This window comes from Microcaecilia unicolor, chromosome 9 (assembly GCF_901765095.1).
Source record: "Microcaecilia unicolor chromosome 9, aMicUni1.1, whole genome shotgun sequence".
Lineage (NCBI taxonomy): Eukaryota > Metazoa > Chordata > Amphibia > Gymnophiona > Siphonopidae > Microcaecilia > Microcaecilia unicolor.
This window is the reverse complement of record NC_044039.1, coordinates 166483348-166497054: the sequence shown is the minus strand read 5'-3', so window position 1 is coordinate 166497054 and position 13707 is coordinate 166483348.

Genomic DNA, 13707 nt, shown 5'->3' with positions numbered 1-13707 from the left:
CGCTCGATTTTAAGGATAAGTTGCATATCACTAGCAGTAGCTCCGCAAGCTCGTTTTTCAGTTCTATCAGTACTCTAGGATGAATACCATCCGGTCCAGGAGATTTGCTACTCTTCAGTTTGCCGAACTGCCCCATTACGTCCTCCAGGTTTACCGTGAAGTCAGTAAGTTTCTCCGACTCGTCCGCTTGAAATACCATTTCCGACACCGGTATCCCACCCAAATCTTCCTCGGTGAAGACCGAAGCAAAGAATTCATTCAGTCTCTCCGCTACGTCTTTGTCTTCCTTGATCGCCCCTTTTACCCCTCGGTCATCCAGCGGCCCAACCAATTCTTTTGCCAGCTTCCTGCTTTTAATATACCGAAAAAATTTTTTACTATGTTTTTTTGCCTCTAATGCTATCTTTTTTTCATACTCCCTCTTGGCCTTCTTAATCTGCGCCTTGCATTTGCTTTGACACTCCTTATGCTGTTTCTTGTTATTTTCAGACGGTTCCTTCTTCCATTTTCTGAAGGCGTTTCTTTTAGCCCTAATAGCTTCCTTCACCTCACTTTTCAACCAGGCCGGGTGTCTTTTGGAGTTCCGTCTTTCTTTTCTAATTCGCGGAATATGTATGGCCTGGGCCTCCAGGATGGTATTTTTAAACAGCGTCCACGCCTGTTGTACAGTTTTTACTCTCTCAGTTGCCCCCCTAAGTTTTTTTTTACCGTTCTTCTCATTTTATCATAGTCTCCTTTTTTAAAGTTAAACGCTAACGTATTTGACTTTCTGTGTACAGTTACTTCAAGGTTGATGTTAAAACTGATCATATTATGGTCACTGTTATCAAGCGGCCCCAGTACCATAACGTCCCTCACCAGATCATGCGCTCCACTAAGGACCAAGTCTAGAATTTTTCCTTCTCTCGTCGGCTCCTGCACCAGTTGCTCCATAAAGCTGTCCTTGATTTCATCAACGAATTGTATCTCTGTAGCATGTCCCGATGTTACGTTTACCCAGTCTATATTTGGATAATTGAAGTCAATACAGACAGAGAGGGTACTACAGTATACAAGCAAGCAAGTCCAAAGAAAAAAGCAACACTGGGCCTTCAGAACTAGGACAACAGGAGTACTTTATTGATCAGTGACCCGACACGGGCCGTGTTTCGGCGCTAACAAAGGCGCCTGCCTCAGGGGTCGATATGTTGACGCAATAGCGTGCAGATGACAAGGCACGATTGCCTCAGGTAGGCGCGAGACTGCGACTCCAGAGTCCCGACCCAGTCGGGCTGTCTGCTGCCCTGCCCTCCTGGGTCGGGACTCTGGAGTCGCAGTCTCGCGCCTACCTGAGGCAATCGTGCCTTGTCATCTGCACGCTATGTTTTTGAGTTTTCCAATATTTTAAAACTTGCTACAGTATTAAGGATATTAGCCTAATATAAAAGTGTCTTTTACTTTATATAGTGTATTGTATGATTTTAGTATTTCCTTCTTAGATGGTAATGAAATGTATTTAAAACTCTATAAGAGCACTCCTTGCTTGTTACCCTAATTACAATAACTGACTATAAATGAGGAGTTGTCCTAGGGGTGGAGTACTAAATTAGATCCTGCAGTGGCTGTTAGATTCTATCTGTTAATGCTGTGGTACAAGGCTTTTAAAACTAAGTGGAAAAGACTATAGAGATTAGCTGTTTTCTGTTAGCTGTTGAAATTTGCTTTTTAAGTTTGCCTAACACTAACCTACAATTCCTCCTTTAAACCCCAATCTTTAAGTTCCCAAAGCACAAGCAAAGTAGTGTTCACTTACCAGAGAAATGTCCTCTTCTCTCAGAACTTCTCAGAAAGAAAGTTCAGTGGGACCTTCCCTCTTTATATACTTTTGAATCTAAGGGGCCTCTTTTGAGCAACCTATGCAAGTATTCTACTTCCCCCACACCTTAATTATCACTTAATTGAGGTCACTGGATGAGATAACTCTCCAGCAGCCAAGGAAAAGAAAAATAACTGCCGTTTAGAACAAAGGAGTTCCTACCTCTAGAAAAGGTTTCAGTTTAAAACTAGGTCACTGGATGAGCTAACTCTCCAGCAGCCAAGGAAAAGAAAAATAACTGCCGTTTAGAACAAAGGAGTTCCTACCTCTAGAAAAGTTTCAGTTTAAAACTATGTGGAAAATGCCTATTTCTAGAGAAAAGTTCAGTTTAAAACTGTGGGGAAGGGGTTTATACACTATGGCCACTAGTTAATGGTGCTTGCTTTCTCTCTCTCTCTCTTTTTATTCCTCTAAACTAGGCCCTGTTTGCTTTTCCCCCCTCTCTTTTTATTCGCCCTTAATACTAAATTAGATCCTGCAGTGGCTGTTAGATTCTGTTAATGCTGTGGTACAAGGCTTTTAAAACTAAGTGGAAAAGACTATAGAGATTAGCTGTTTTCTGTTAGCTGTTGAAATTTGCTTTTTAAGTTTGCCTAACACTAACCTACAATTCCTCCTTTAAACCCCAATCTTTAAGTTCCCAAAGCACAAGCAAAGTAGTGTTCACTTACCAGAGAAATGTCCTCTTCTCTCAGAACTTACTTATTTTTTTTCTGTGTGTTGTCAGACAATTATGGATGACAGAGTCAGAGTCTTCTTGAGTCAGAGAGTTGTGGTATATATTTTAAAACAATTTTAATACCTTGGTGGTCTATATGTTTTTATATTGTACATTATATTTTACATATCACTATTTTATTGTATATCTTTTCTTTTCATTTTTATTTTATTGCATATATGGGTTACAGAGTAATAGGGGAATTTGAAAGTACTGAATCTTTTAATATTTTTCCTTTATTCTCCTTTGTTATGAGAATTGGAACTACTAATTGTAGTGGACTTGAACTGAATAATTTCTGGGGAGGGGAGGTTTCATGATAGCATTGTGCTTATTATTTCAATCAGTTTTTTGTACAAGTTTAGCTTCGTCTTTATTTGAAATTTCATAAATAAAAAAATGTTCTAAAAATGGAATAATCTTATGGGGCGGGGCTATGGTGGGGGTGGGGCTAGGATGGGGCCCCACCAAATTGGTCTGCATAGGGCCCCGCACTTGCTAAGACCGGCCCTGCTGACTAACATCTCTCTAGTGCTAAGAATGTATGGCCTTTGGAGTGGGAAATTGAGCATCATTCATTGTAGTACTGAAAGCCTACTGGAGCACCACAAGCAACCTCATTCAATTGGCAGGACAGCATGTTTTTATACTTTTTTTTTTTTTTTTTTTTTAATGCTTAGGAAGGAAATGTGAAACTATGAAATTAGTTTGAGGAAGAATTTGAATTCTGCCCCTGAAACCAACCAACCTTCATCAGAAATTAGTATCCAAAGCAGGCTGAGAGGGTACAGTGGCTACAAAGTCTACTATACCTTGAAAGTTTTCTGTTTTGTTGTGTAAATGTGACAGACTTGCATGCATTTAAAATTAGGCTTTTCCTCCTCACTCACCACCTCTTAAATTTCAGGGCATATAAAAACAAAAATACAAAACATACAACAGTTAGATAAATTTACAGCTGCCCTAAGTTATTCTGCCGAAATCAGCCATGGTTATACGTAAGAAATGTTTCTCCACATGCAGCTAATAAAATTAAGCTTTCAGTAGGTAGACTTCCATACTCTCTTCCAGCTTGTAAAGGAAAACATTCCATAACCTTTCAGGAGCAGGACCTGCTTTGGTTGTGCTGGATGGCTCTGGAGTCTCATTTGCTGTAGTTGTACTTATGGATTTAGAGAATCATATACTAGTTTTAGTCTCATTATTCTGATGTAGTTTTTTTTTTTTTTAATAAGTCTTTATTGAACCATAAACAATAGTCACAAAGGATAACCGTAATTCTGCTGTAGTTATTTTTAAGTGTTTACAGTGCCTGATGCAGGCATACCCTCAAACCATAGATATCAGGTTTTTGTCTGATTGCTGTTTTCACCTTATTAAATATTATTTTGGCTAGTACAGAAAATTTGTTTTACCTCCCCATTGCTCCTTTTGTGATGCACACTCTGATCATCAAGTAAGGGGGTGGGGGAGGTGTCTACAAAATATACATAGCATAGATGGAAAACTACTAAACATCCTGCTCATAGGAAGAGACATTCTCTGCATTTTGACATGTGGGCAAGCATACAAAATGTAGAAGAATAACACTATCATTGCACAGCACCACTGCAAAAATCATTGAGAACAGATTTTGACAGCCAATCACAGCTTGTGGACTATATATAATTTTAACTAGCAAACCTTTTCCATCTCATGTGTGTTTCTGAATATGTTAACAGACTTTCATGACCTTCTGATATAAAATGTGAAGCTTTATAGGAAGCCAATGGCCCTAAGAACCAGTACTGAGGCAGAACAAAGTGACAGAACATTAAATCCATAGGGAAAGACTCCATGCCAAACATACTAATATCCGTTTAAAAGAGGCACTACATACTCCTGTACTGAACGTCAGCAAGATCCAAACAGAGCACTGTATCGGAAAAAGTAGACCGGTCAAGTTTGGATTCAATATAGAAACAGAATTTGACAGCAGATAAAGATCAGAAGATCTAACTAGTTTGCTGAAATTATTTCTTATTCCAATGCCTAGGTGGTTTCCAACTTCCCTAGACAGTTGCCTCTACCATTGTCACCAAAAGGATCTGTGAATGTTTTCTGAGTGTATATCTTTGGAGCTTAACAAGATGGCCTCTTGTCCCAGAACAAGAACATCCGACTGTGTTTAGGATATGCCCACAACAAACATACATGAGATCTACATATTCATTACATCTATATCTTGAAAACCACACTCATTTGCAGCCCTCAAGGACCAGAGCTGGCCACCCCTGTTCTAGAACATCCTTTCCACTGACATGTTTGCTTCCGCTACATTTCTAGCTTTGAACCTAGTATATAGGAAAGAATGTTCAGTGTGTCGTGTATATATAAAACATTTCTGCATAGCTCTATCAGAGATGGAAAAAAATTGGTATCCTATGAATATTGTTCAGCAGGCAGGGAAGAACAATCAGTTTATTCTGAAAAAAAATTGTCAAAGAAATTCCAGAGTACTGTTCTAATACAAACTCTCCTGCTAAAGGCAGTTTAAAAAATTTGGATCAAATTCTAAATCTATAAAAATGTATATACAAAACACAAAGCAAGTTTTAGCAATTTTTTTTTTTTTACTAAAGCCTTGTATTATAAATTACAAATATCTTTATAAACAAATTTCCCTTCCCCAAAGGAATCTGTATTTTTAATGTAAATAAGTTTATATCATACAAATAAATTTCAAGTATGAAAGGTGCATTTTTGCAGTAATACCTCTTTGTAAACCCACAAATCTTGGCTTACAATAAAACTGTAAAGTGTAAAAAAGGGAGGGTAAAAATCTGTGCCACTCTCTCGTTCAAGATTTAACAAGTTCAATGTCCTCTCAAAATGCTGTTCGATGAATTAGACACCTGACTGGAAGCAGCAATCATCAACACTACTTGTGATTTACCATATTACATCATTAATTCTCCTTTTTTAGGTGTCTTCACATCATATACAAGAGCCCAAATCTATGAATATAGATGGCTATCTTGTGCAGCAGTCACTTGCATGTTTCCAAACTCATCATCTTCTTCATGTGTCCGTTTCAAATGCCCTGTAAAAAGTTGTTTGAAACAACATACTTTACAAATAATTATTTAAAAATGTATCAACAGGTAATCACACAACTAAATAACTCACATTGTTCCAGCAGCTCAAGCCATTCACAATACACTGACATGAAGGGGGAGGGGTTGTCATCAATGTGGTTTGCTATTAAAATGTGTTTCTACTATCAGATATTAGTAATTAAGTCACATTGCAATAAATGGGACCTGTGCTAAAATAGCAGAAGTTAGAAGTAAAATAAAATGTCTTATAAATCGTATGTCTTATATTGATATACACCCCTGGCCACTTAGGAACATGGCTATCAAATGTTAAATTTATAAGCACTTTACACCATGTTATTATTAAATCTCCAGCAGCAAACTACAGAATTTGTAAATAAAAGCATTATTTTAATCAACACATAGTTAAGCTCTGAAACTCATTGCTGGAGATGTGGTAAAAGCAGTTAACGGAGCTCCATTTGAAGAAGATTTGGACAAGTCCTGGAGGTAAAATCTATAAAGCAATAAAGGCAGACATGGGGAAAGTCACTGCTTATCCCTGGGGGTTAAATAGCATTGAATCTTGCTACTTTTGGGAAACGCCTGAAAGTTCATGTTTTCTGCCATTGGTATTGATTAATTTACATATAATTTTTTTGTTTGCTATGTTTTTCTGCCTTTTTATAAAATGTAATTCCACCAGACTAGGGTGCTTCTTTTCCTTGATTGCAATCAGCAATGAATCCAAATGGAGATATTGTGGAATATAAGTCACCCATAGAATACATTTTAAAAATTTAAAGCCCACACAATCTACCATTCTCTGTGGGTTACTTGAGACTTGGATTAGCCACTGTTAGAAGCATGTAAGACAGATGAACCTTTGCTATACTGGGTCAGACCAATTTTTGCCCTCCACTGTGGCTGCTGATCAAGGTATTAGCATGAAATTGTGATTGTACAGGTGTTCACAATGATTGAGCCAAATATATCATTCCAGATAAACCAGATTTTAGGTGGTGACTTTTGGTTAATTCCCAGTTCTGTACCAACTCAAGCCCCAGACCCTCTCTTTCATACTTAATTGTGCATTCTTAAAAAGAAACTAAATACCTTTTATGAAGAGATTCGCCCAAGGCGGTGTACAGCAGGTACAGTTTAACATAAAACTTACAAATAACCAAACATAAGCACAAAAACCTGTAACATGGGTTCTCTACAGACAGAATAAATTAGCCACTCTCTGCGCTCAGAAAAACAGCTAGCCTAGAGAAGTACCTTGATTTTGTATCTAAACTTGTTTTAGCTTTTAGGGGGAAGGTAGGAGGGACTGTGCCAGTTTTATCCTGTCTACAGGTTCCCCTTGTTACAAAGTAAGCAACCATTTTTGTGGTTCACAAACAGGATAAAACCAGCCACAGAAGTGTAGACTCCCAAGCTGAAGCTAGTGGTGCAATACATTTAACTATAGATTAGAAGCAGCCACAACCCAGGGAAAATGATAACAGGATATGAAAAATTGGGGCTATTAAGGAAACAACTTTCAGGACTTTTTGACCAAAGCCATTGCTACTTTCCAGATGTCCATAAGGGAACAATTATACAAACAACAGACTGAAGTGTCTTTTGTTTGTAGATGATGGGTGCTTATAACAAAATAAACTCAAATTAGATAAAATCCTTTTGGAGACCGCAAAACTCAGCCTACTTATGTCAAAAGATAAGAATTACAAAGCTCTACTATGGAGTCACACTTTGCAAATTCAAGAATACACTGGACTTCCTCAGCCTATGACATGGCACTTAAATTGACATGCCAACTGCACACAAAAATTTATAGAATACTAGCACTTAAATGGGCAAGTGTACACTTACTACTCTATAAATGATGCATGCAACTCGCTTAGCTAGTAAATATATTGGGGACAGAATTATCATTGCTGTACAATTTTGGTGACATTGGCTGTGAACGCTCTTGTTTTTTCACATCAGTTACTAGGCGCACTGTCTCCGGGCTTTGTTGAGCGCTCAGAAATCTAATGCTAACACTTCAGGGACTCCTGACACAGGCCTCTGTGGCCAAAACACGATTCGTGTCGAGACCACTGCATTTTGTGAATAAAACTTCTGATGTGAACTCACTCAGTCCGTTGGACTTTTTTTCATCATCTTTGTCGTCACCTTCACTATGTTTGCCTGCTTGTTGTATCAGATATGCATCCAGTGAAAGTGAATGATACATACCTGTAGCAGGTGTTCTCCGAGGACAGCAGGCTGATTGTTCTCACGACTGGGTGACGTCCGCGGCAGCCCCCACCAACCGGAAAGAAGCTTCGCGGGACGGTCGGCACGCAGGGCACGCCCACCGCGCATGCGCGGCCGTCTTCCCGCCCGTGCGCGACCGCTCCCGCCAGTTGAATGACTAGCAAAAGATGAAACACACAACTCCAAAGGGGAGGAGGGAGGGTAGGTGAGAACAATCAGCCTGCTGTCCTCGGAGAACACCTGCTACAGGTATGTATCATTCACTTTCTCCGAGGACAAGCAGGCTGCTTGTTCTCACGACTGGGGTATCCCTAGCTTCAGGCTCACTCAAAACAAGAACCCAGGTCAATTGAACCTCGCAACGGCGAGGGTACAACAGAAATTGACCTACGAAGAACAACTAACTGAGAGTGCAGCCTGACCAGAATAAATTCGGGTCCTGGAGGGTGGAGTTGGATTTACACCCCAAACAGATTCTGCAGCACCGACTGCCCGAACCGACTGTCGCGTCGGGTATCCTGCTGGAGGCAGTAATGAGATGTGAATGTGTGGACAGATGACCACGTCGCAGCCTTGCAGATCTCTTCAATAGTGGCTGACTTCAAGTGGGCCACCGACGCTGCCATGGCTCTGACACTATGAGCCGTGACATGACCCTCAAGAGTCAGCCCAGCCTGGGCGTAAGTGAAGGAAATGCAGTCTGCTAGCCAATTGGAGATGGTGTGTTTCCCGACAGCGACCCCTAGCCTGTTAGGGTCGAAAGAAATAAACAATTGGGCGGACTGTCTGTTGGGCTGTGTCCGCTCCAAGTAGAAGGCCAATGCTCTCTTGCAGTCCAATGTGTGCAACTGACGTTCAGCAGGGCGGGTATGCGGCCTGGGGAAGAATGTTGGCAAGACAATTGACTGGTTAAGATGGAACTCCGACACCACCTTCGGCAGGAACTTTGGGTGGGTGCGGAGCACTACTCTGTTGTGATGAAATTTGGTATATGGAGCATGAGCTACCAGGGCTTGAAGCTCACTGACCCTACGAGCTGAAGTAACTGCCACCAAGAAAATGACCTTCCAGGTCAAGTACTTCAGATGGCAGGTATTCAGTGGCTCAAAAGGAGGTTTCATCAGCTGGGTGAGGACGACGTTGAGATCCCATGACACAGTAGGAGGCTTGATAGGGGGCTTTGACAAAAGCAAACCTCTCATGAATCGAACGACTAAAGGCTCTCCAGAGATGGCTTTACCTTCCACACGATAATGGTAAGCACTAATCGCACTAAGGTGATTCCTTACTGAGTTGGTCTTGAGGCCAGACTCTGATAAGTGCAGAAGGTATTCAAGCAGGTTCTGTGCAGGGCAAGAACGAGGTTCTAGGGCCTTGCTCTCACACCAAACGACAAACCTCCTCCACTTGAAAAAGTAACTCTTTTTAGTGGAATCCTTCCTAGAGGCAAGCAAGACCCGGGAGACACCCTCAGACAGACCCAACGCAGCGAAGTCTACGCCCTCAACATCCAGGCCGTGAGAGCCAGGGATTGAAGGTTGGGGTGCAGCAACGCTCCGTCGTTCTGCGAAATGAGAGTCGGAAAACACTCCAATCTCCACGGTTCTTCGGAGGACAACTCCAGAAGAAGAGGGAACCAGATCTGACGGGGCCAAAAGGGCGCTATCAGAATCATGGTGCCGCGGTCTTGCTTGAGCTTCAGTAAGGTCTTCCCCACCAAAGGTATGGGAGGATAAGCATACAGGAGGCCGGTCCCCCAATGAAGGAGAAAGGCAGCTGACGCTAGCCTGCCGTGTGTCTGAAGCCTGGAACAGAACAGAGGCAGCTTGTGGTTGGTCTGAGAGGCGAAAAGATCCACCGAGGGGGTGCCCCACTCTCGGAAGATCTTGCGTACCACTCTGGAATGGAGCGACCACTCGTGCGGTTGCATGACTCTGCTCAGTCTGTCGGCCAGACTGTTGTTTACGCCTGCCAGGTACGTGGCTTGGAGAAGCATGCCGAAGCGACACGCCCAACGCCACATACCGACGGCTTCCTGACACAGGGGGCGAGATCCGGTGCCCCCCTGCTTGTTGACGTAATACATTGCAACCTGATTGTCTGTCCGAATTTGGATAATTTGGCAGGACAGCCGATCTCTGAAAGCCTTCAGTGCGTTCCAGATCGCTCGGAGCTCCAGGAGGTTGATCTGCAGATCCTTTTCCTGGAGGGACCACAGACCCTGGGTGTGACGCCCATCGACATGGGCTCCCCACCCCAGGCGGGATGCATCCGTCGTCAGCACTTTCGTGGGCTGCGGAATTTGGAATGGACGTCCCAGGGTCAAATTGGTCCGTATGGTCCACCAGAGCAGTGAAGTGCGGCAACTGGTGGAGAGGCGGATGACATCCTCTAGATTCCCGGTGGCTTGGAACCACTGGGAAGCTAGGGTCCATTGAGCAGATCTCATGTGAAGACGAGCCATGGGAGTCACATGAACTGTGGAGGCCATATGACCCAGAAGTCTCAACATCTGCCGAGCTGTGATCTGCTGAGACGCTCTGGTCTGCGAAGCCAGGGCCAAGAGATTGGTGGCCCTCGCTTCGGGAAGGTAGGCCTGAACCGTCTGGGAATTCAGCAGCGCTCTTATGAATTCCAGAGACTGAGTTGGCTGGAGATGGGACTTTGGGTAATTTATCACAAACCCCAGCAGCTCCAGAAGTTGAATAGTGCACTGCATGGACCGGAGGGCTCCTGCCTTCGAGGTGTTCTTGACCAGCCAATCGTCGAGATATGGGAACACGTGCACTCCCAGCTTGCGTAGGTAGGCCGCTACCACCACGAGGCACTTTGTAAACACTCGTGGGGCAGAGGCGAGCCCAAAGGGCAGCACACAATACTGAAAGTGCCGTGCGCCCAGGCGGAATCTGAGATACTGTCTGTGAGCTGGCAGTATCGGGATGTGAGTGTATGCGTCCTTTAAATCCAGGGAACATAGCCAATCGTTTTTCTGAATCATTGGCAGAAGGGTGCCCAAGGAAAGCATCCTGAACTTTTCTTTGACCAGGAATTTGTTCAGGCCTCTCAGGTCTAGGATGGGACGCATCCCCCCTGTTTTCTTTTCCACAAGGAAGTACCTGGAATAGAATCCCTGCCCTTCCTGCCCGGGTGGTACGGGCTCGACCGCATTGGCGCTGAGAAGGGCGGAGAGTTCCTCTGCAAGTACCAGCTTGTGATGGGAGCTGAAAGACTGAGCTCCCGGAGGACAATTTGGAGGCAGGGAGGTCAAATTCAGGGCGTATCCGCACCGCACTATTTGGAGAACCCACTGGTCGGAGGTTATGAGAGGCCACCTTTGGTGAAAGAATTTTAACCTCCCTCCGACCGGCAGGTCGTCCGGTACGGACACTTGTAGGGCGGCTATGTTCCCGTGGATCCAGTCAAAAGCCCGTCCCCGGCTTTTGCTGTGGAGGCGCAGGGGGCTGCTTAGGCGCACGCTGTTGACGGGAACGAGCGCGCTGGGGCTGTCCCTGTGCCTGACGAGGCCTTCGGGCCGGCTGGTTGTACCTACGCTTCGCAAAAGAATAGGGTGCAGCCTGCCGAGCCCGGGAAAAACGCCCGCCCGCGGGGGCGGGTGCTGAAGGCGCCCGGTGGGAGAGCTTGTCGAGAGCGGTTTCCCGCTGATGCAGTTGGTCAACCATCTGCTCGACCTTCTCGCCAAAAATATTATCCCCCCGGCAAGGGACGTCAGCCAGTCTCTGCTGGGTGCGGTTGTCCAGGTCAGAGGCACGCAGCCATGAGAGCCTGCGCATCACTATACCTTGGGCCGCAGCACGAGATGCCACGTCACAGGTGTCAAAAATCCCCCTGGACAGGAACTTTCTGCACGCCTTCAGCTGCCTGACCACCTCCTGATATGGCCTGGACTGCTCCGGCGGGAGCTTATCGACCAGGTCCGCCAGCTGTTGCACATTGGTCCGCATGTGGATGCTCATATAGAGCAGGTAAGATTGGATGCGGGTCACGAGCATGGAGGATTGGTAGGCCTTCCTCCCAAATGAGTCCAGAGTGCGAGACTCCCGCCCCGGGGGCGCCGAGGCGGTATCCCTCGAACTCCGTGCCCTCTTGAGAGCAGAATCCACGACCGCTGAGTCATGGGGCAACTGGGGCCGCATGAGCTCTGGGTCAGAGTGGATCCTGTACTGGGACTCTGCTTTCTTGGGAATGGTGGGGTTAGTTAGTGGTCGCACCCAGTTCCGAAGCAGCGTCTCCTTCAGGACATTGTGCAGCGGTACCGTGGAGGACTCTCTAGGTGGTGATGGATAGTCGAGGACCTCGAGCATCTCGGCCCTCGGCTCTTCCACAGAGACCACGGGAAAGGGAATGCTTATAGACATATCCCGCACAAAGGAGGCAAAGGAGAGACTCTCAGGAGGTGAGAGCTTCCTCTCCGGTGACGGCGTGGGGTCCGAGGGAAGGCCCGTAGACTCCTCTGAGGAGAAATATCTCGGGTCTTCCTCTTCCCCCCACGAGTCCTCATCCTCGGTATCGGACATTAGCTCATGTAGCTGAGTCCGGTACCGGGCCCGGCTCGACGTCGAGGCACCGAGGTCTCGGTGTCGTCGAGCGGTGGACTCCCGCGCCGGCGGGGACGGAGCTCCCTCCATCGACGTCGACGGGGACTCCACCTGCGTGGCGGTCGAGACCGGCACCGCAAGCGGCGGCGGTGTCGACAGCCCCGGCGCCGGGCTAGAGCTCACCGGCGCCACAGTCATCGGCGCCGGGGGCGCAAGCACCCCCGACGCCGGCACAGCCTGGCGCATCAGCCCTTCCAGGATCCCCGGAAGGATGGCTCTGAGGCACTCGTCCAGGCCCGCTGCCGGGAAAGGCGGTGGGGCCGGTAAGGGTGTCGGTGCCAGAAGCTGCTGGGGGCCAGGAGACGGCACCGAGGTGCCGGAACCCCGACGCGTCGGTACCTCCACCACCGACGGAGATCTCTCCTCTCTGCGATGACGCTTCGGCGTCGACTCCCCTTCAGGGTGCACCGAGGGCTCCCGGTGACGGCGCGAGGTACCGGGTCCGACAGGGTTCGGTCCCGTGGCTCACGAGCTGAGGGAGTGACCGGGGCCGACAGCCCACGCGGCCTCTCAACCCCACTCTCACTGGCGGACCGGCGGGCCGACGGGACCTGTTCTCCTGGGGTCGCTGCCATCGGTGCCGATGTCTCGGGCATCGATACCGGTACCGAAGATCCGGCCTTCGATACCGATGCCGTCGAGGTCGACGTCGAGGGGCCGGCGCAAGTTCCAAAAAGACGGTCCCGCAGAACTTGCCTCGCAACCTGAGTCCGTTTCCGGAGACCGAGACACAGCGCGCACGACTTGAGATTGTGCTCCGGCCCGAGGCACTGGAGGCACCAAGCGTGGGTGTCGGTCTGCGAGATCGGCCGGCCGCAGCGACCACACTTTTTAAATCCACTCGGGACCTTCGAGGACATCGACGGAAAAATCGCGTCGACGAAGTCAAAATCGGCAATGGTGGCTAAAATCACACCACGAAAAAACTAGCCGACCGAGCGGCCACTAGGCCGCAACGAGGCGTCCCCGCTGGAAGCGAGGGAAAAGGGGAGCGCGTGCTCCACACGCGCGAAAATCTTTTTTTTTTTTTTTTTTTTAACAATACGAAGAAAGAAAGAGGAACCGAACGGGTCAAAGCAACGATCCGCGTAAACGCGGTCGAAAAATCCGGCGGCTGAACGGAGAGAGAGGCAATTGCACAACTCTCTCCAGTCGCGGAAAAAAAGTAACTGG